We start from the raw sequence: 22,910 nt of genomic DNA, 5'->3' as shown, positions 1-22,910 counted from the left end.
CTCAACTCTTCCTCCCCCTCCCCAGGTTGACCCCTGACCTCACCCTGGGCCAGCTTGGCTTTCTCCGGCTTGGAATGAGTCCAGTGGGACAGGGCACAAGCCACATTCTAGGTTGGGGGCAACACGGCCCCTGCCTAACAGCTAGAGCTCAGGCGCAGGCAGGGGTGCAGAGCCTGGGGGTGGGTGGGGAGGGAGGGGACTGGGGAGGCCCAGCCCCACTGCTCTCAAGCACATGATGTTATCTCTGGCCTTGGCTCAGCCCTTGAGCAGGATGCGGCTTTCAACACCTCTCTCCCCTTGGATGGGCTCGAGGCCTTTGGAGTTTCTCACGGCATGGATCAAGGGGCTGGGCCTGGGTAGAGGAGTTCCCCAACTAAGGCAGCCAGTCCTCAGACACTCACAGCCCCTGATGTAGGAGGGGGACAGGCCATGGAGCATGAGAGGGAGGAGGTGGCAGAATGGTCTCCCCACCCCGAATGTATCCTCTATCCCCTCCCCCCTCTGTTGTCCATAATCCAGGGCGCCTGTTCAAGGAATTCTCCCCTCGTGTGTTAGTGATTTATTTAGACTCAGGCTCATCCCGCCTGCCTGGTGGGTGACAGACCCCCTCCCTGCTCCCTTCTCACCCTGCCCCTGGGGCTGTTTTCATCTCCAGCACCGCAGGCATGGCTCTGCTCCAGGCTGCTCCAGATGTTGGGGGGCTCTGCTGGACATTGCAGGTTTTCAAAGGACCCCAGATTCTCATTTCTGGGGGCCCCAGCCAACCCCTAATATTGTGGACCCTGGTCCTTATTCTGCTGAGCCCCTCCTTCCCAACTGAGGTGACGAGTAACATTTAAGAGCAAGAAGCAGCCTTCTGAATTCTTCAACACAATCTCCCCATTGAACAGATGGATAGCTAGAGGACAAGAGAGGGGAAGTCTGGGAAGCAGTGGGGAGGCCCCCACCCTGTATCTGACAAAAAGGCCTTTAAGATTAGTGGGGATACCCCCTTCCCCCTACACATGAGATTTCATCTAACCCTCGCCTAAACTCTCCCACCAAGAAAGGATTACTGTCCCCTGAGACGGAAAAGTGGCCCACAAACCATCAGGCTGGACCAGAGCGCACAAGCTTGAGTCTATTTCTCTCCCGTCTCTCTCTCTGTCTTGCTCAGGTTGGGCTTCTAGCTCCCACGCCTATTCATTGCTGTGTCATCAGGACTCTGTCCCACTCAGTAGAAGTGTGTGTCAGAAGCACTCTCGCTGCCCTTTGGTGATGGGGTGGGTACCCTTGTTCCAGGGCCTCCTCACTAGGCTCGTGAGCACTGTGGGGCTGTGGTCTACCCTGCCCCTGGGCGCCTCAGCACCTCTGCCAGTCCTGGTGAGCATGAGGAGAGAGCTGGCCTGTTCTCCTACACAACCTGCAGCAAAGAGAACCCTGGGGTGGAGGCCCTTTGTTCCATGGCCTGAGAGATTTGCTTACCGCTGGCTCCAGATCCTGGGAGCCAGGATCCCAAGGGGGGAGGGGGCAGGAAGAAGTCCCTGTGCTTCCTGCTCTCAACAAGCTCCCCTCCTGTTTCCCTGCCTCCAACCTCCTCAAGGTAGGTAGAGGAAAGAACCATTGTACAGATGAGAAAACTGAGGTTCACAAAGTTGCAGAGACTGGCACTGGCTGCTACATGACCCTGGGCCAGTCACTTACCCTTTGTGGGTCAGTTTCTCCATCTTACCCTGAGGGGGAGATAAGATACCTTCCAGGGCCCTCTCTTCCCAGGTAGCCACATGCCATCTGACCTCCTTCTCCCAGTGCCCAGCATGAGGCCAGGTGCCTAGTGACAGAACCCAGCCTGCATCAGACCCCCACCGGGGGTGCAAATGACGTGGACATGCAGCTGAGCACCTGCTTTGTGCTAGCTGCTGAATCAAGCACATTGTGAACCTTCTCTCACTCAAGCCTCAGAGCCACTTGTGAGGTCCGTGTAAATATCCCCAGTGATAGAATGAAGCTCAGAGAGGTTAAGTGACTTATCTAAGGCCACACAGCTTTTGGGGGACACCAATGTCACCCTCCCTTCTGCTTTGCTTGGCAGAGCTTCAGGCCAGGGTGGAAGGACAGTCTGTCCCGAGTGTGGAAACTGGGCTAGTGGAGGATCAAACAGCAGCACTTAATTGGGGGACTGGGGTTTGGGTTTGTGGCCACCTAATGCTGGCTGATTTGGGGGTTTCTCTGACTGGGTCTGTGAACATCTTCCCTCCTCCCACAGAAAATTCTCCCTGGTTCTGAACAAGCAGAACCCCATTCTCAGGATGGCTGCTTCCATTTGCCCAGAGATAACTAGGGTCCCAGTCTCTCCATCCCTGGGCATGGGGGGCGGGCACACACACTGACCACTGTGTGCTCAGCACTGGACTCGGGGATTTTGGTGCAGGCTCCTGCTCTGCTGAGGCCCTCTCTGCACTCTGGGAGTCTCCTCCCCAACATGGGCCTGCAGAGGCAGCCAGGGCATGACTGGAGAGCTTCAGGGCAGGCATATCTGGGTTTGAGTCTTGCCAAGGACAGGTTATAACAGATTAGGCTCTGGGTGTCACACAGCCTGACTCAAATCCCAGCACTAGAGTTTTCAAGCTGTGTGGCTGTGAGCAGATCATTTCACCTCTCTGAGCCTTGGTTCCTTGTCTGTGGAATAGGGGCAATAGCAGGGGCCAACCTTGCTAGATGTTCTGAGGATTAAATGAGTTAATAATGCAAAGCATTGAGCTTGACTCGTGGCACATGGAAAGCAGGCGATTGATCAGTGTTGGCTCTTGTTATTGCTGTGATTAATCACTGACCCCCTTGGGGCCATGGTTCTTCCTCGTAAGGTGGGATTCCTGATTTAGGCTTCATGGGGTTGCTGTGACCAGCCTCTGTAGCAAGGTCCCTGCAGAGAGCATGGCCTATATGTGTCAGCTCTCCCTTCCCCTTCATTTTCTACATCTGTGAAATGGAGAGTAAAATCCTGCTTATTCATTGTCTAAAGGGCTATAACATGGGATGTGAAAGTGATAGGAATGAAAAATGAAATCATAATAGGCCCAGATCATAATTTGTGTGTCCTTTTTCAGTTAAGGCCCAGAGAGGGACAGTGACTTGCTCAAGGTCACACAGCAGTTAGGGCCAATTAAGGCTGCAAAGTCAGATCTTCTGACTCTAGCTCTTCCTCAGAGAAGTCCTCAAAGGCTGGGCAGAGAGAAGTACCTAGAAAGGTTTCTTGGATGAGGGTTGAATCGCCACAGGGTGCTTGAAATCTGGATATGATCTGGTAGGGGTCAGGGTACCCTGGGGATTTGAGCATTTGGAGGAAGCCACCTGTCAACCCTGTGGGCAGAGTCCAACTCTGTGAGCTGGTGAAGCTGAGAGGGGCCCAAGGATCTGTCCTGTCAAGAGCCTGGGTCTGCTGGCAGGAAGCCATGGGGTAGCCTGGGGGCCATGTTGTTGTCAAGGTTCATTCTGCTCCATACTCAAACAGGGGCCTAAACCCCCAGGCTTGGCAGGGTCCTTCCTGCTGTACCCATTAATGGCCCCTTCCTGACTCCCCTCTAGCAAATGAAGGTCTGGATGTGGCTGCTGTCAGGAGATGTCAAGGTCAAGGCCCCCATGATCAGATATCACAAAGGCCAGGTATAGGCCAGGTCTTGTGACAACAGGGCTGGGCCTGGGCCTCTGGATGAAGTCAGGTAGCACTCCTCACTGGGATGCCAGGCCAGCTCTTCTAGGCTAATGCACAGCTCCCCGCCCCTCGGGTGGCCCAGAACTACATAAACAGGTGCTCAGAGGCCAATTACTTGCACAATGGTGACTTCCCCTGGCTGGGTTTGGGAAGGGCAGGGAAGTGGCGGGGACACCAGGTACCTATCTGCCATCCATCTGCAGATCTGGGATGTACATGAGGCAGAACGGGGCTGCCAATGAGGTGGAGAGAGCCTGGGCAGAGCCTCTTCCTCCAACCATCCCTCAGGGCTTCTTTGAATATTAATCTGTCAAAGTAGGGGGACAATAGGGGAGTAAAGTCACAGACTGGAAACACAGGCACATGCCTGTTATCACAGGTGTGTGCTGGGGTGAAGGAGAGTGGTCCCTTAGAAGCTAAGCTATCCACTGGGAACCTCAGCTACCAGCCCTGTGGCAGGGTCTGCCTTCTCTCCAGGGCAGCTCAGGGAGCCGGGCTGAGGCCTGGGGCAGCGAGAGATGCCAGTAGCCTGGGCAGGCAAGGTAGGCTTCCTGGAGGTGTGAAGGGCACCCCTAGAGGGAGAGCACTTTGGACAAAGGGTGCTGGGGCCCAGCAGGTCAACTCTTGCGTGGCCCAGCACCCACATACATTGAGCCTCTGTCCCCAGTGCCTGGCACGCTGGTGCCATCCTCAGCAGACTTCTGCCCCCTGAGGGAGTGTTTCCTGCTCCTCGTACCTCACCCTCTCTCTGAGTCAGGCTTGCGGTGGATGTGGTAGGTTTGGGGGAGGCTGGAGTCTGCTCATATTTTCCAGAACATTTTCAGGCCCTCCCTGCCTGTGCTGGGTGCTGGGATCCAGAGGAGGACTGGCCCAGCCCTCACCTAGAGGTGCGCCCCCCTCATCTGGTGCGCCCCTCTAGGCCTGTACCTGGTGGGATTCCTCTCCTGGCGCCTGACAAAGGGCTCCTTAAGGGAATGACTGACCAATTGAGGCAAAGCTTGCTGACTGCTCCTCCTCCCATGTTTTTAAGGCCCCTCCAATTGCAAACCCATCTCCTGGAGCTTTGTCCACCTGATGTGGAGGCACAGGCAGGAGCCCCTCACTTTTCCCCAGCCAAGCTCTGCTGAGTGGGTGTGGGGGAGAAAGGCCAACTTGTACAAAGGGGAGCCAGGGAAGGGGCCATAGCAGGGAAGGGCCCAAGCACTGTTTCCCAAGCTAGACATGCTTATAGGAAAGGGGCCTGTGGGAGGCAGGGGGGACCCTAAAGCGGTCCAGGTGGTGAGAAACGGATTTCCTCAAATCCCTTTCCCAGGGCATCAAGACAATGAGTGGCCCACTCTCTGGGGACACCTGCCCCCAACCTGGGTTCTTAGACCCAAGGGGAGGACAGATAACCAGGGCCCTGGGGACATGGAGTCCCTGGGCAGAGCCCAGGAAGGTGGAGATGGTGGGACAGGGCCCACCCTCCAGCCTTGCCTCCCTCCGCACCTCCCCTGCCTTGGTCTTCTTACTTCTGATTAGCCGGTGATCAGTTTATTCAAAGAACGTTGTTAGGGGCCCAGAGGGCCAGTTAGGATCTAGTCGGCCTTGGTTTGAACCAACTAGAGCTTAGAATCAAAACCGATACCTCGGAACCTGCACTCAAAGCTCAGCTGGAGCTCAGCTGGAGGACTTGGGGGGTGGGTCAGGTCAGCAGCCAGCAACCCACCCAATGTTTTTGAAACTTCACAAATTCATGCTCCCTTTTGGTAAACTATACAACCTTTTGCTATCTTTTAATATTATTTGAAATTCAAAATGAATTCAGTCCTGTGACTAAAGGTAAATGAGAGCAATGGGGCTTAGCTGTGCCCCCATTTTAATAGGACCATTCTGCCCTCCCATCTTTAGCAGTTCACTGCAGGCTTCAATGTGTAGTACACACAGGCTCTGGTGTCCCTTCTCTTCATGGGGAGGAGACCTGCAGGAGACCAGCTCTCCAGATCACACAGTCCTTGGGCAGGTCTGCCTGTTAGATTCCTTGGGTGGTTCAATTCAAACTCTCTTCTGTGGGGTAAAACCCAATCACTCACACTTTAGTGCGAAATGGCAGCAAGTAGACGTCCATCATTACCCACATCTTGATATCTTTTGTGGCCTTTTTTTTTTTTGAGGAAGGATGATGATTTGGCAGCCCAGAGAATTTCAAGGTTACATTCTTAGAGGTGAGGGTGGATATCCTCTCAAGGTCAGGTCTATAGTCTGAGTTCTCAAACACGACAGGGAGGGAGAATCACCGGGGACTCTTGTTAAAACGCAGACTCTAGAACTCACCTCACCCCACTGAATCAGCACCCCTGTATTTTTAACCAGGTCCTGACACAATGGGGGGGGTGTGTGTGCATGCACACACGCGCACTGTGCAGGGGCCTTTCAAGCTCAGGCATCACCTCCCCTAAGCACGGCCCCCTGGGCTTTGTGGGCACCTCCCAGGGGGTTGGCATACCCACAGCCATGGTGACGACCCAAGAACTGCACAGCTTGCACAGTGTCGCTATTGGAAACCTGGTCTGGCTATTTCTTCATTTCTTTTATAAACCAAAGGAATGAGGGGACAACAAAGGAAGAGGCCGTGACCCCTTAGGCCCCTGAGACGCTGAGGGGAATTCTGAGAGGCCGGGCGCTGCCTCCCAGCCCAGCCCTCGGGGGTCGTGAAGCTTTGTTGACTGTGTGAATGAAGGAAGCGATGGGGCCAGACTCCCCAGCCTGTGGGCCCTGTGGACTCCTGCTGGCAGCTCTTACTCCTCAGACCACGTGAAGGCTGGGGGGCCCCTGAGTCAACTCCCGCCCACCATGTGCTCTATGGTAGAAGTGCGCTGGATGCCTGGCTGTGGGTCTCCTTCCTACCCAGCCTTCCCTGGTCAAGTTCCCTGTGAAGAGACGAGGTGAGATGTCCGGCCCGCCCTGGGAACCCCACGGGAGCCCAATTATTTACTGGAAACAGTGAGGGATGAATTCTTGGCGGCTTCAGTCGGTGCAAATCAGAGACATAGCTGAGCTCAAGTCTGGTTTTGATCAATTTTAACCGAACAGACGGCTCGTTAAATCTGAGCTGAAGAGGCCTCCTTTCTGGTCCCCTCGGCAGCCCTCCCCATCCCACCTCCGAGTTGGAAGGCCTCTTGGAGAGCAGTGAGATCAAGCCACCCGTTTTACAGATGGGGAGGTGGAGACCTGGAGAAACCTTTCCAAGGCCACTGTGGTTGCTGTGGATCTGGGAGGCCCAGCCAGGCGAGGGGAGACTGTGGTTCTGGAGCTTTCCCTGCTGAACAGGTCAGGTTCAAGGGCCCCCTTTCCTGCTCCCAGTTTTCTAGTATCTCCCCCCGTTCAAGCTGATGCTTCTACTAGGTTTCTCTGGATACACCCTCTCCCTTGTGGCTGGGGATGTCGGAGAGGGGCAGGCGGTGACACAGAGGAAACCTCTGGACGTTGGAGTCCTCATCTATGAAATGCATTATCATGACCTGGGTACCCACTTCAATGATGAGAGCTTGAGCCCTGCCCAGTCTGGTGCCTAGTAGGTGCTGTTTGCTGAGCTGGAATCTGCCTCCCTGCAACCCAATCCTCAGGCATCTCTCAGCCCTACTTTCTTGAGGCCTGAGCCACCAGTTGGGATCAGCAAGGTCATCCTCAAGGCCCTTTGATCTGCTGCCAGCTCCAGTGGCTGGAGCCTGGGCTGGTAGGCCCTGGCAGTGATGGATGTGCCTGCCTGGTGTCCTGCTGGGAAACACATGTCCCCTCACGCAGGTCCTGGGGCCTCTGCCTGGCACTGGAAGCCCCCAGCTTCCACCCCCATGACTCCCTTGCTCACACCCAGCTCTTTTGTCACCTTAGCCCTTTTTTATCCTCCAATCACCTCCATCCAGTCTTTGCTGTCACTGTCTCCTCCTCCTGCAGAGCTGCCAAGCCAGAGTCAAGTTCACAGCTCCTGGTCCAATTAGCAATGGCTTTCACGTGTGGTCCCTTATTTTATCCCCACCACAACCACAGTGTGTGACTCTGGTGCCATGGTGATGGTCCCCATCTTACAGATGAAGCCCTAAGGCTCTGAGAGGCAACGTCCTTGGCTGTCATTGATGAGCAGGGAGTGGAGGCCTGATCTGTCTGCTCATGAGCTGTGAGGCTTGGCCCAGGGGATTCTAGAGGCTCAGAAAGTCCTGGAGTAAGGGGGCTGGAAGGAGCCCAGGGAAGCAGTTGCATTTAATCCAAACTTCAGAGGAATTCTCAACTCGGGGGGTCACTGACACTCAGCATCTCAGACAGAAAAACGCCTTGGCTGGAAGGACTCTTGGTGGTCACTGAGCCCACCCACTGAACTCCCCAGCAGCCTCTAGCTGCTGCTTGAACACTCCCAGGGACAGGGAGTTCCCTCTCTCTAAAGTGTGGCCTCCTCTGCCCCTGTGGGGCAGCTCTGACTGGAAGAATGTCTTTCCTCCCACAGAGCTGAGTGCCCTGCACCTCCCTGTAGCCCCTTAGAGTCTGGAGAAGCAGCCAAGGCACCCCGGGTCCTCTTTCTTCCTTACAGGGAGGGAACACGGAGCAGGCATGGGTATGGGGCAGACATCTGGGGCTGGGTGGGGAGGGGACAGGCCCAGCTTAGGTCATGAGGGCTGGCCAGGAAGTCCAGCTCCAGCTGCCACTGATGTGTGGCCCCCACTAAGTCCCTGCCCCTCTCTGAGCCCCAGTTCCCCATCTGGAAATGGGAGAAGACAGCTGAGGGGCTGACAGGCTCCTGGCTCATTCCATGCGGCCACCGTGAGGGGCTGTGGGAACTTCAAGTGACCTTTGGCTACCCTCATCTCCCTGGGGGTTGCTTCACCAGCCGCCCCTTCCAAGCACTGATTAACAGCTGGGGTGCACCTGGCGGGCAGATGTCGGGTCCTCATCACCCCTGCTGATCCTGCGTGTGCACGCGCACGAGTGTGCATCTGTGCGCGCGTGGGGGGTGCCTGTGCACACGCAGATATGAGGGTGCACTGGGGAGTGGGTGAAGCACATAGGGGCCTGGGGACAGGACTGGCATTGCCAGGGTTCATGGTGGGACCCTGGGAAGTCTCAGCCCAGTCTCCATCAGAGCTCCCATGGCCCTGAGCAGTGCCCGTCAGAATAGGACCTCTGCAAGGCTTAAGGGGCTGTGGGTACACCTGAATGCACCCTCTCTCCTGGCCTGGGGGTCGGCCAGCAGAGAGCCAGATCTCCACAGATGGGCATGAGGCTGTCTTGGGAGGACTTGGGAATGAAGGCACTTGCTGGGAGCTAAGGGAGCCTGATGTCAGGATTGGGCAGAGGAGTGGGCAGAGAGGTGCAGCTTGGTAACGGCCCTTGCCCACACCCTGCCCTCAGTCTGGTTTGGGGTCCAGGGAGAGGACACTGGCTCCCCTGAGAGTCAGCACAGACTATCTCAATGACCCTGGGAGTCAGGGTTGAAATACCCATTCAACAGAAGAAGGAACCAAGAATTGGGGAACCCAGCCAAGGCCTCCCCCTTCCCAGCAGGGCTGACTCCTAAACCAACACTTGCTCTATATGGGACTGGGGGCCGAAGTCTTCCCCAGGGCCCTGACAGGAGCGGGGGGGGGGGGGGGCACAGGCAGGGCCCTCCTGTCCTGCAAACTGGAGTCCCCAGCTCCCGCCGGGCTGACAGCTGATGTTTCCTAACAGAATCAGGCTGGGAGGAGGTCAGGCCGCAGGAGGGGATCTGGGAACGATTTGATAATTAGGCAAGAGGCCTTGACAAGCAGCCTCTGTGGGGTCCATTAGAAGACCGTGGGGAGGCCTGCGGTGAGGCTGGCCACCTGCCAACCCTTACCCTCCTTGTCCCCCACTGCCCTCCTGCCCACCCTCTGCCATCCCCAATAACCCCTTCTACTGGGCCCCTTAGGCCCCTACCAGTATCCCCAGGTCCCTGTGGTCCCCTCCTGTCCCTTTCCCTCTGTTTCTAACATTGCTGATTGAATGAACAAGTGTGTGTGTGGGGGGGGGGGGGCACGACACACCTCCATCCCTCTTTAGCCCTAGTCATCTTGGATAGACTCTTCCGCAGCCTTGTGAGGCCAACCCTCCCACGGACCAGGAAGGGCAGCACTTCATCCAAGGCCACACAGTGAGGTTGTGAAGAGCCAGAGCTGGGCTCAGGCAGCTTCCCCCACAACTACAGTGGGCAGCAGAGCCCCACAAATTCAGAGCAGGCAGGGCTTCTAGAGGTGACAAGGTTGCCCCTTCCCCACCTATCCCCATTTCACAGCCAGTCATTGGGCCACAGACCCAAGCCCCCGGAGAGGTGAGGGGCCCTGGGGGTACAGTCAGCTCTGCCCCTTGCTGAGAAAGGCTAGAGGGGCCTACCGAATGTCAGGCTACATGAGAAAAGCTGGGGGCCCATGGTCAGGACAGAGGAGGTCATCTTGGGGGTTAGCTCTGCAAACAATGGTTGTTGGCGCCCATTCAGTGCCAACAGAAATTCCCAGTTTGGGGTGCAGTGAAGAAGGAAACTTTGTTCAGTGTGAAACAGCTCAATTGTGATGCAGCACCTGTGTGAGGCGGCCCCTCTCCCACTAGACAGCTCTGCTCTGCTCCGTGCTGGTCTGCTTTGCCCTGGGCTGCTGTGCTCTGCTCTGGCAACACATCTGGCTCCGGCCACATACCTTCTGTGTTTCAGCGCAGGCTGCGAGACTTGGACCTCAGTCTTCGGAGGAAAGGGAAAGTGTACTTTCCAAGCGAGAGGGGAGCTGTCCTGTATGAATAGGAGTCTCTACCCCTGGCCCATGACTGGACCATCCTCATGCAAATGAGGATGCCAAATCCTCACAGTTTGATTGGTCAGAATAGAGCTGCTTTGATTGGCTGGAGCAGCACAGCTCCAATTGGATGGGGAAAGCCTCATTCCTATTGGTTGAAATAGAATTTTAGGAACTCCTTTATAAGGGCTGCTCAGATGGCAGAAACAGTGCCCTGGGGCAGTTCAGCACAGAGGCCTCTCTGTGAAGTGCAATTTGTGAGGGGCCCCTGTGCAGAAATGGCTGCCAGGCTCTGCTTTTTTATTTGAGCCCAGTTAGCCACCAAGAGCCCTTCTTAGTAGGTGTCCTTTTTTTTGCCCTCCTACTGCCCTCAGTAGGAAGAAGGTTTATAAGGGGGATAGACACCCCCACCCTCCCTGAATTGGAGAATCCTGGAAGGGCCCAGGTTGGGCCAGGGACCTATTTTCCTGAGAACAGAAAAGAAAGCATAGGCTACTGATCCTCCCTTCCAAGCATCCAGAGAGGGCCTCTTCCTTCTGGTGCCCTGCCCTGCTGGTGATGGCTGGCAGGGGCTTCATCAGGAGGTGACCGTCGGGGCCTAGCACTGGAGCTAGAGCTATGGAGTTACTAATGAGCACCAATAGCATTGCTAAGTCGTTCGCTGAGCCTTTGCAAGTACATGCTCATATACCAACCCCGTGGGTCCTAACAAGATACATAGCAAGTATCCCATCTGGAAGCTGAGGCTCAGAGAGATTCAGAGACATGCTCAGTAAGTCCTTGAGTAGATGGCAGAGCCACATGCTCAGCAGACCCCTCTGACCCTGGAATCCATGATTTCCCACCCCACCCTGACTCCCACCACCTGGCATGACCCTTGCCAAGGGGCCGATGACCCAGAGATCAGGTGTAGTGTGGGCAGGTGCCTAAGGACAAGCGATGGGGCAGGAGACTTGATCCAGACATGAAGGATGGCAGGCCTGGACAGACAATAGTGGAAGGCAGGGCATGCTTAAACAAAGGTATGGTGGCTTCTGAGTCCCAGGCCTGTGCGGAAAACAATGGGGTGGCACATGGCAGTGAGGGGAGGAGGACTGGTGGGAAAGGTCAACCCTACCCACTGCCAAGGCCTTGAATGCAGGCCTAGAAGGAAGTGGGTTTTACTTGGAGACCAGCCTCTCCCTGAGGGCGGGGCGCCTTGTTCCCAAGCTGTCCCAGCACTGCTCAGAGCCCCACACAGGACAGGTGCTCTCTGAATCCCCACTGTCTGTCAGACAAAGGTCACTTTTCCTCCAGGGGTGCTGTGGGAAGCCACAAGGCCTTATCCATAAAGCTCCCAACCGACTTCCATGTAAAAAGCATTTGATGGTTTCCTCCAGGGGTGCCTTATCCATAAAGCTCCCAGCTGACTTCTATGTAAAAAGTATTTGATGGTTCCTGGGCCAGTGGCTCACCAGTGGGATTGGGTGGGTGGGTGGAGGGCAGTCAGAGCGTGTGTGTGTGTGGGGGGGGGTGCCGTTTTGGTCTTCCCTCTCTCTGTCTGCCTCTGCTCCTGTGCCAGCACCAAAACAACCTCAGCCACATCGGCACAACTGGGAGCTTTCAGCATGGTGGGGCAGGGCAGGGGTCACCTGGGAGAAGGAGGCCCCCAGCTAGGAGTCTGGGCCCTCCTCCTGTCCCCTGGAGCTTCTGGCCTTCTGTGCCCTCCACACCCTCCAGTGGAGGCCTAGCCTCACCCAGATCTTTGGCAGTAGGACTTAAATGTTTCCAACCCTTTATCTGGTAGCCAGATCCTCTGGCCCTGTGGGGTCCTCCCCTTTCTCCTGAATGCTTCCCCAGCCCAGGGAAAACATGGCTCCCCTGGCATTGTGGGCCCAGCATTGGGAGCCCTGGGCTGGGTAGCCAGCATCAGAGCCAAGAATCACAAGCTCAGCTGGAGTGCGGGGGGCCTGGGAAGCGCTCACCCACAGAGGTGATGTTGAATCTGTTCATGCTTCCCTCATAGGGGTGTCAGAGTGATTTATGTGCAGATGCTCAGAGGAGAGGCCGGCGGGAAATAAGCAGTCTCAGGGCACGTTCCTCCCCACTCCTCACTGGCCACCACCCTGCCACAGATTCAGGGGTAAGGGAAAGGGTCTCACTGCTGTGTGACCTCCAGCAGATCCCTTCTGTCTCTGGGCCTCCACTGCCTTTGAAATGGTCTGAAAACTAGCCTCCAATCACAGACTTGCCAGAAGGACCAAGTGAGAAATCGAATGGCAAGCACCCAGCCCAGAGCCTGGCACAGGGCAGGACATGTGGTGCCCTTGCTCTCAAGCTTGCTGTAGCTCCCTTGCTCTCTCAGTCTGATTCTGCTGGCTTCTGACTTCATGTCTCACCCCCTCTCCCTCCCTCACTCCACTGCAGCTCCACTGGCCCCAGGGGTCCCCTGCCCAGAGGCTCCCTTACCATGACCACACAGCCTGCTCCCTCACCCCCACTTGGACAACCTAAGTAAAATAGAATTCTTCCTCATGGCCAGCTGCCCCTCCTCACACCAGGTCCCCATCCCCCTTCAGACTGTTGTATTAACTTTCTCCTTAACATTTACCACCACTGGAAATTTTATTTTTGTTTTTGTTTATTGTCATCCTCCCCAACAAAAATGTCAGTTCCACGAAGGCAGAGGCTTTGTGTCTTGTTTACTGGGGATCCCTAGAATGGTGTGTGGAACACAGTAGATGCTCAATAAATATGAAGGAGGGAAAGCGGGGAGAGAGGGCAGTAGGACTTTGAGAAACGGAAGGTGTGGGTTGGCAAGCCAGGGAACCGGCCTGGGGAGAGTGGCACCGAGTTGGGCCTGGAATGAGGGTTTGGCATTTGCCAGATGACAGGGAAGGCACTTTGGTCTGGGGCACAACCAAATGCCTGGAGACAGGCGCAAACATGAAACATGCACATGAACTCGGGAAAGGGGGGAGGCCCGGCCAGGGGAGGGGCAGGGCAGGCTGGCCTGAACCCTGCAGAGCTGCTGTGTACCGCAGGCAGGATTGAAAAATAACAGTGTCTTCCCCACATAATTTTTTAAAGATTAGGAGCAGTTTAAAAGAAAGGATGCAATAGAGGTCTTAACTAAAGCCCCTTAGACAGAGTAGGAAGTAAACTTATCAATCACATGGTAACCTGTATAATGACTGTGATTAAGATAAAGTTTAGCTCTGAACTTCCTGTTAACCACGCAATAAAGGAAATAATGATGAGTTAAATGCTTTGCATTGTCTGACCAAAGAAATCACAACAGTTTAGGAAAGACTTAGCTCTGAGTCATTAATCACATGGTTGAGCTGTCAGAGGGAGCGGAGGAGGGAGCAGAAGAGCCTAGGAGAGGCAGGTGCTATCATTCACCCATCACATTTTATACTCGGTGATGGGTCCTGTGTCATCATTTTAAATTCAGCAATATTTGGGAAAACCAGGGCTCAGAAATGAGAAGTCACTGGCCAAGGTCCCCCGAAGCTGCTGGGATTCTTACTAAAGACCCTCCAACTTTGAAGGCTGAGGGGTGGGGTAAGCAGGGCCATCACTCAGGTCTGAGGGTGGGAGGGGAGAGGGGTGGGTGATGGACAACAGGCTGGAGCCAGGAGAAGGGCACTGATGGGGGAGGCTTCCAGGGGAAGCTGTCTGGTTCCAGGGCAGCGCCAGCAGCTGCTAGGGACCTCTGGAGCTGCAGTGCAGCAATGGTACCAAATTGGGGCCCCTCTGCCAGGACAAGTCAGGGAGGATTTCTCAGAGACGGAGGGTGTTGCAAGATCAAAGAAGTTTCCAGGCTGCTTAGGGATAGGCAGGAGGGATGCTGTGGGTACAGGCCTAGAGATGCGAAAGGAGATGGTGCAAGTGTAAGAAGTGTGGGGCTCAGGAAGGGTGTGAGAAGGATCGGGGTGGCTGTGTGTGCATGTGGGTGTGGAGAGGAGCAGGCTGGGAGAGGGGCTGGGAGGGGGTGGGAGGACCAATCAGAGGGCCTCCATGCCAGGCTGAGGAGCTAGGATTTATCCTGCAGGCAACAGGGGGAGGGGGTGTGTGTGCTAGAGCAGTGGCTCTCAATCTCCAGCACCAGAACCACCCGGAGCCCTTGCTGCATCACCAACTGCTGGGCACCACCCCAGAGTGTCTGATCCTGTAGAGGTGGGGTAGGGCCTGGGAATATGCATTTATAACTCACGGGGCGAGGAATGATGGAGGTAGGAACCTAGAGAAGCTCAGGACTGGGAGATGAGGAGGGGAGGGTAAGTCTGAGGCTCCCAGAGTCCCCTCAGGATCCCAGATCTGGCTGTCACACTGCAGCCAGAGACTTAAGGCTAGGGGCAGAGGAAAAGGGGAGGAGCCTGGGGACAACTGGCTCCCAACTTGACCTGGGGAGGGGCCTCCCATTATAGGTCAGGCTGATCTGAGCCCTAGCTCTGCAGAGATGGTTCCCCAGACACAGACCTGGACTTTTCTTCCAGCCACCTACTGCTCTCTATGACCCTGACAAGTCACACCCTCTGAGCCCGGTTTTCCATCTAAAATGGCAATAATAGTAGAGCCTTAAAGAGCTGTTATGAGGTACTGGGGAGTATGAAAGCAGTGTGTAAGCTGTACACCCCAGTGCGTGCAAGACTTGCCATTATTATTATTATTATTATTATTATTATTACTACTTGTACTACTTCAGGGAAGGAGAACTTAGCAGAAAGACATGATGCCTTAACCCAGAGGAGTAATGAATGGTGGCATTTCCGGCACCAGAACATGTTTGTGTAAAAAATATTTGTGATGGAGCCATAGGACATGTCAGGGACTGAGGGTTCACATCCCTCTGTGATGTGGCTCCTGGCACAGGGCCAGGGGAACGGCCACTGGGCAGGATCTGAACCCTACTCCCTCCTGTCCAGACTAAATATTTGGGCTTCTCCTTTCTCGGCCTTGTGGGACCCGGCTCCCCTCTGGTGTGGTGGCTCTGGCTTCTGGGGCTGAGGGGGATGGGGAGAGCCCTGCCTGCTCAGCCCACTGCCTGCCAGCCCCTCAAAGGTCGGAGCGCCACCGGGGAATCTGCCTCTGACACAGCAGGACCTGGCGCAGCCCTGCTCCTCTGGGCCTCAGTTTCGCCATCTGTAGAATGGGGCCAGGCTCAAGAGGGTTGGACAGGCTCACTTCCAAGGCTCCTTCTGGCTTTCTAGTGAACACAGCCTCTCTGAGCCTCCCCCATCAGACCCCTGCCACAAAGCAGCCCTCAGTGAGCAGTGGCAAAGGGAATCTGCAAAATAGGACAGCCCCTCCTGAGCAAGGAAGTGGAAAGATCCAGGGGCAACACAGATGAAGGTTTTTTTTTTACCAAGGATGTGAGGCTTCAGAAGGGCTCTATTTACCAGGGTGACATTTGGGGGACAGTCAGGCCACTGACCTCATGTATTTCTTTCAACATCTCGAGGGGGTAGGAGGATGATCATCCCCATTTTACTGATGAAGGAACTGAGGCACACAAGATGACACAGGTCATCCAAGAATGACATAGGAGGGCTGAGCCTTGGCCTGGCTCTAGAGTCACCTCCATGTATGTTGTTTCTCTGGTGATCAACTCAGGGTTGTCAGGACACGTGGGCGCTGCAGCACCCAGTGCGTGTGAGGTTCTCATTCCCACGGGAGGGGCTAATCGAGGTTTCTAGATTCCAAGGCTTGTGAGTCTGTGAATCAGATTCTAAACTGCCATGCCTTCTAGTGGCACCCCCTTTGGAAGCTTTATCCACAGGAGAGAGGACATCCTGTCAGGAGCAGCTATACACCCCCCAAGAAGCCAGATCTGTGGGCTGAGGGTGTGGGGCTCTGAGCTCTGCTACTTCCTCCTCAAACTCTCCAGGAGAGCTTGGGGCTCACCCCCACACACTCACACTGGGGCAGCCATAGCACAGAGTAGGTGAGCAAGAAACATGCTCATGGGCGAGATGGGGCAGGCAGGCCCTTAGCACAGGTTGGGTGAGCCCTGGGGTCAGAGCCCTCAGGAACAGTCTTCTCATTTGAGTTTTCTCGTCTGTACACCAGGGCTAACCTGCAGGAGGGTGGGCGTCTTGCTGCCTCATTGGGTGTCTACCGTCGTCAGGTGAGGAGCATCCTCCAAAGGCACACATGTCCCATGCCAGGCAGGCATTACCCACCTACAGCCTAGACCCAAACCCCACCTTCGGATCTTGGGGGGCTGCCTGCCCCTAGGGCCTTATGCCCAGGCTCCAGCTGTCAAAGGAGAAGTGTGAGGGCAGAGCTGGGCTTCACTCCATACACCACCCCTCCCACTGCCTCTTGTGAGACACCCACCCCTGCCACCCCAGGCCCCTGCCAGGGTGCTCCCCTCCCTACCTCTGTGCCGTGCTGTCCCTCTGCCTGGGCATCCTCCAGCCCGTCTGGGCACTGTTCCTTGTCCTTCCAGATCCAGCTATAGGGCCAAGGGGCCTCCTCTGGGGGGCCATCTGACTCACTGCCCACCCTGGGCCTACCCCTAGGCTTTCAGCTCACTTTGCTTCCCCCACGTCTGGAGACTGGGAGGTCTGGAGCCACGTTGACCTCAGCTCTGTTACCCCTGCACCCCGCAGAGCAGTACAGCACTCGGTGGAGGCTTGTTGACTAACTGGGTGACTGAATTCTGATTTAATAACAGTGGCCACCAAGAGTAATTCTTGCTACCTGCCAAGTGCTTGATGTCCGTTATCTAGTTTGAGCCTCACAACAATCCAGAGGTGGGGGTTGTTACTCATGCTGCTTTACAGATGAGCAAACTGAGACTCAGAAAGGTTAAGTAGCTTATCCCAGGTCGCACAGCAAGCGAGGGCAGAGCCAGGAGTCAGAGTCAGGCCCGGCCAACAGCAACGCGGTACTCTAACCATAATAGTGCTCCCTCTGTGTGGCTCCCTCACCCTGATTTTCCTGTGTCCTCAGCACACAGCAAAGGGCAGGGCATGGAGCCCAAACTCCAGGAAGCTTTGGGGAAGGAAAGATGGAGTGTAATATAGGGACCACTGCCTGAGCTCTGGCTGGACGACCAGCCCGCTGTGGTCCTTGAGAGGGCAGGAGAAGCCCAAATTCACTCCCATTAGACAGCTGAGGAAATGGAGCCTTGGGAGCCAAAACTTGTCCAAGGTCCCTCAGCTTGAAGGGACTGAGGCAGGGATGAAACCCTGACTGTGTGACTCCAACAGGCCATCTTCCTACCTGCTCCTTGATGTGACCTCCTGCAATTTGTGGGTTTCAGGGCTGTTCTGGAGAGAGAGAGAGAGAGGGTGGTGGGGTGTCTCTGGGGTGTGGGAAGGGACATGTGTGGGGTGGGAGGTAAGCTCTGTGTGTTCAGGAGGTGTTGGGTGTCTGTTTTTCTTTGCCCCAGAAATGGATTTTAGACGCAGCCTGGTCTTTGGCCTGGACAGGGTGTATCCAGGGCAGTCATCCTTACCCCATTCCTGAGGATCCAGGTCTCCATCACTGGGGGGTAGCACGGGGTCTCTGTTGCAGGGAGAAGGGCCCTCAGGGAAGGGAGGGAGAAGGGAAGGATGGCAACTGCCAAGAGGGGAACAGCTCCCTAAACTTACACCCGAGGGGCGGGGAGGCTGCTGGTGATGTCACCTGGAGCACCAAGGATAAGCCCCATTGCAGATACGCAGGGAAAACCACCCAGATGAAAGGCTTGTCCCCAGGAGGTGGCCTTGGATCAGAGGGAGCACAGGCTGCCCGTCTTTTCACCCAGAAACGTCCAGGGAGACGGTAGGTAGAAGCAGGGTCTACAGCACACTGGCTTCCTGCCCGCCTGCCAGCTCCGCCCTCTCTGGGGTCAGACGGGACTAGAAGTGAGGACAGCTCTTGGCCCAGGAGGAATGAGGAGCGGGAAGGGCCCTGTAAACACTAGAAAAACCAGCACGACGTTCCCGCTGCAGGTGGAGGAAAGCAAAGGAGCACTGTTTGGGATTCTTTAGATTCTAGTCAGTCCTAGCGTGCTCCGGTCCTGGAGTCCTGGGCTCCCAGGACCCTGCGACATTTCTGGCAGAGGTTAAGGACCTAAGAAAAGCCGAATCAGGACTTGTAGTTAGAAGGTGTCTTCGAGGGCTTGGCAACATTAAATAAACACTTGGTTTTTCACTGCAGCCGTGCCCCATCCAGGAACACTGCTGTCTGGGTCTCTCACAAGCCCCATCCTCACCTGCCAGCCCTGGGCCAGGGCTCGCCCTCCTGTCAGCCTGGATGGGGGTGCCTGGGATGCTTGTGCGATCTGCCACCTCCTCCCTCCCGCCACCCCCATCCCAGCCCCTCAGCTCCTCACTGGAGCCCAGCAGGTGAGGCAATGGGGACCAAGGGGCCGATAAGGAGAATGTCTTCAGCAGCCACAGGCCCGGAGAGCCGAGCGGATATTGATTTGGTCTACGGGAGCAAAGGGACCCGTTAAATTTGGCTGTTAAATCGCTCTGCCTGAAGCCAGCCATCTCTGCGGGTGGGCAGGGGACCTGGCAGGCAGGAGGCAGTTGGGGGTGTGAGGACCAGTCAGTGGCTAGCACCCTCGTGGGGGTGTTCTTAGATACTCTGGCTCTAATGTACCAGTTCAGGGCCCAAGGCAAACTGCCTTGGACCTCTGCCGCCCTGGTGCCCACAGGACTGAGTCCAGCCATAACCCACTTCTCGGCAACATCTGAGCAAAGTTGCTGCTGTGGCTTGCTAATGCAGATGCCTCCCCTTGCCCCCTACTCTTAGAATTCTACTCAGTTTTCTAGACTTAGTGCAAATGTCACCTCCTCTATGAAGTCTTCCAGATTTCCACTCCCTACCCCCAACACCCTGAGAGAAGTGGGCTTTTCTTTTCCAACCAACCCCCCCCCCCACACACACACACCCAGGACTGCCTATCTCTGACTTTAGTCATTTTTGATACACTAACTAGGAGTTGTGGGCCCACTAAAGGGGGACACATGTGCTTTACCCCCTCATCCTCCACACACAGATGGGTCTTGGGAGTCCAGGCACCCAGGTGATGGTGAACTCCCCAGCTCAGGAAGACAAGGCAGAAAAGTGTTGTCTGAGCTATGGTCTGACGCCATGGGGATGGGGGAATCTGACTCCTGCCCCTGGACTAGAATCTCAGGTCCCTGTGGTAGATGTCAAGAACTATTCAATCTTGAATTGTTTCCTTTCCCTCCTGTGTGACACCCTGTCTGGCCCTTCTATGGCTTCAGAGTCACACTACCTGCTCAGTGAAAGGCCAGCTGCATCCCTGGGATGCCCATTGTGGACTCGGAGCCAGGCAATCTGGGACTCAAATCTCTGCTTTGCCACTTATGGCTCTGTAACCTTGGGCCAGTCACTTCTCTCCCTAGGCCTCATCAAAAAAACAGAGATACAAGGCCCTACCCTTCACAATGGTTATGAGAATTAAACAAGACAACTACTGCAGAAACCCAGAGAGGCCCAGTGGCTGCCTGGAGTCACACAGCAAGAGAGTGGAAGAGATACTGGGGTTCCTGTTTCCTAGCCCCCAACCCCTCCTCTTCCAGCCTCTCTTGGGCTTGGGGTCCTGGGCTGGGATCTGCATCCTGCTGGAGGCCTGGTCTATGTAACCTGGCAGCTGCTCCCCGTGACCTGAGGAACAACAGACCATCAGCCTGCTCAGGGCTAGGCCTGGGCCCCCCTTGTTGTTCCTCTGGCCTGACCTGGCCTCCCCAGGGGGCCTTATCTGCTTATTCTCTCCTTTCCCACCGAGCTAATCTCTCCCTCTTTCCAAGAGTTCCTGTTTCCTCTCTGCCGCCTTCTTGTCTCTCCCCAGGCCTGTTTCTCCCATGTCTCCGGCCGGCCTCCCACACTTGGTCAGAAGCTTCCTCAAAGCTGCTGTACTATCATCTCTGGGGACTTCATTCCCATCTCCCGAGGGCTTTCTGGGCTTCACAGAGCCCAGTCTGGGAACTGCTGACCCTTACAAAGGAGGGAGCTGAGTGTGGCCTGGGTCAGGAATCCTGCTGGTGACAAGCATTTGGACACCACAGATCAATACCTGGGCCTCTGTAGGACTTCTGATGCAATGGTTTGAAGATTTTACTCCAAAAGCCCAAGGCACCAAGATTTTATGGTTCTAAATCTCTGGCCACAATAAGCTCTGAGACACTAGAGCATCGAGATCCTGGGATTCACACTGGAGGAGGCCTCTCCCCTGCCTCACCTGAGTGCGGGCTCAGCCCAGCTACGTGCTTACAATCCTGACCTGGCCGGGAGGAGCAGTCTAGGGACAAACTCTCTACCACACCCTGGTTGCCCAGCCCCTGACCAGCCAGAAAGGTGCAGGGCTTCATTGCAGTCCCAGGCACTAGCCAGCAGCAAGTGCGTAAGACCCAGAGTCGGGGCCCAGCTAGGTCTCTTGTCCTGAGCCTGAAACAGTCTTCTACCTTCCACGCTGCTCAGCCCAGGCCTAGTTGGAGTGAGGACCTGTGAGAAGGGGTTTGGTGTCAGACACACTTGGGCTCCTGGCCCTGCCCTGCTATGAACTTACTGTGAGATCTTGGCCAATTGGCCCCTCTCAGAGCCTTACTTTCTCACCTGTCAGATGCTGATCACCATACCCCCCTGAGGCCTTCTGTGAAGAGACTTGGGACAGTGTGTTTGGCGTAGCACACAGTAGGGGCACAATAAAGGGTAGCATTTATATTATATGATCACTCTTTCTGAGAATCATTCTGGGTTCTTGGTCTGGTTTCCCATTTGCTTGTCAACCCCAAATCCAACATTTCCAACGCATGTATTTGGTCCTGGGTATACTACCCCCAGATCCTGGGGCCTCATGGGTGCACTGGGCTGGTCCCAGCCCATGAGAAATTCCCAGATAGGTAGGGGAGGCAGATACAGACACAACACAGACCTCTACAATGCCTTGGCTCAGTGGTGCAATGTCAGAGGGCAGCACAGCGGCAGTGGGAACCCAGAAGAGGCCACTGACCCAGGCTGAGGGTGGTCAGGGAAGACTTTCTGGAGGAGGGAGCCACTTACATGGTTCTTGGAGGAAGAGTGGGTTGTGGCTGGCCACTGTGATCATGAGTGCCATGGCTGCTTTAAAGGTTCAAAGGGTTGTTGGGAACCCGAGGGCACTGGGAAAGGCTTTGTGGAGATAGCTGTGAGAGCCAAAGAACAGCAGATGCCCAGAGGCAGACCACACAGAGGTGATGCCTGGGAGTTGCTGGAAATGTGGCTAGAATAGTCATCTGGGGCCTGAGGGAAGGGCCTTGTACACCAGGGCAGGGAACTAGGCATTGGTTTTGTGGGCCATGGGGAACCAGCGAAGGCTGTGGAGCAGGGGCAGCCCTGGGTTTGCAAGAGTGCACATTCCAGGGGCTTGTTCAATGGAGCAGAGATGCTGGTGGGAACCCCGCCCTGGGATGTCCTGCAACCCCACCACCGGCCCTTAGCCCCTTATCAGCTCTGTCACCACAGGAAAGGCCCTTCCCTTCTCGGAATTTCCTCATCTGCAAAAAAAATTGAGGAGACCAGGAGACCTATCTTGGAAGTTCCTTTCAGCCTGTGATTCTGTCCCTATGGTCAACCCCACTGCGCACTTTCAGACAAGGACTTGGAGGATGGCCACACAGCCCTCCCTCTTCCCACCCTGTAATCCATCTAGGCTCTCGGGGTGTGTCTATGTCATCACACCCAGGGAGCCTGCTTCACATCACCGAGTCCTGCCCAGGCTCCAAGGCTACGTTGTGCTCCAGCCATTCCAGGTCTTGTCTCAGTGTTCGTCTCCTCCCAGGTACACAGAAATTCAGTTTATAAATTCTCCTTACATCCTTTGTCTCGTGTGGTCACCCACAGCCAGACCAAGATACAGGTGACTAATAATTGCTTCAACTTGAGGGGACCTACCATGGGCCAGGACCCAGGACACTTGCCCCTCTTCCTCAGTGCGGCCCGACTGGAAGTGGAGCTGCCCCGCCGAGAGGGAAGGTGCTATGTGCACCGAGACCCCGCGTTTCCCGCATCTCCCTGGCTGTTACTTCTCGGCCTCTGTGCCTTTCATTCATCTCCCTGACCTCCGAGGGGAAGTGACAGGTTCCAGCCTTGGGGCTCTTTGTTCTTCTATCCTGCCCCTTAATGCTGATGCCCAAGTGTGTAACTTGCCTCCAGGCTCTCGCCAGGACTCCAGGTTTGAGGATCTGCCCATCTACTCAGTGTTTCCACTTGGGACTGAACCGCCATCGCCATCTCCATAGGCCAAGTCTAAGCCCAGTCCTCTCTCCATCCCCACCTTAGCGTTATTCCAAGTGCTCAGCCAAAACCCCTGCAGCCCTTGACCCTCCTGGTCCTCACACCCCACAACTGTAAAGAGAACAAATCCTGGTGGACACCACAGGAATCCCACCATCTCTCTCCACACCCACTGCAGCCAGCCTGGTCCACGCACACAGTGGGGGGCCTTTCCCAGCCACTAA

The sequence above is a fragment of the Miniopterus schreibersii genome, assembly GCF_964146895.1.
Source record: "Miniopterus schreibersii genome assembly, chromosome: 12".
Lineage (NCBI taxonomy): Eukaryota > Metazoa > Chordata > Mammalia > Chiroptera > Miniopteridae > Miniopterus > Miniopterus schreibersii.
The sequence above is the reverse complement of the archived record's forward strand: the minus strand, read 5'-3'. Positions refer to the sequence as shown.